Source organism: Lampetra fluviatilis, unplaced genomic scaffold, assembly GCF_964198595.1.
Source record: "Lampetra fluviatilis unplaced genomic scaffold, kcLamFluv1.1 SCAFFOLD_165, whole genome shotgun sequence".
In the NCBI taxonomy this organism is placed as follows: domain Eukaryota; kingdom Metazoa; phylum Chordata; class Hyperoartia; order Petromyzontiformes; family Petromyzontidae; genus Lampetra; species Lampetra fluviatilis.
In genome coordinates this window covers 129,732-130,000 of record NW_027620527.1, presented here as the reverse complement: position 1 = coordinate 130,000, position 269 = coordinate 129,732, and positions in this window count along the sequence as shown.

The following is a 269-nucleotide window of genomic DNA, read 5'->3' as shown; positions in this document are numbered from 1 at the left end:
TAGGCGAGTGAGTAGGTGAGTGCGTGAGTAGGTGAGTGCGTAGGTGAGTGAGTGAGCAGGTGAGTGAGTAGGTCAGTGAATGAGTAGGTGAGTGAGTCGGTGAGTGAGTGAGTAAGTGAGTAAGTAGGTGAGTAAGTAGGTGAGTGAGTGAGTGAGTAGGTGAGTGAGTGCGTGAGTTAGTGGGTGAGTGAGTAGGTGAGTGAGTGGGTGAGTTAGTGGGTGAGTGAGTAGGTGAGTGAGTGAGTGAGTAGGTGAGTGCGTAGGTGAGT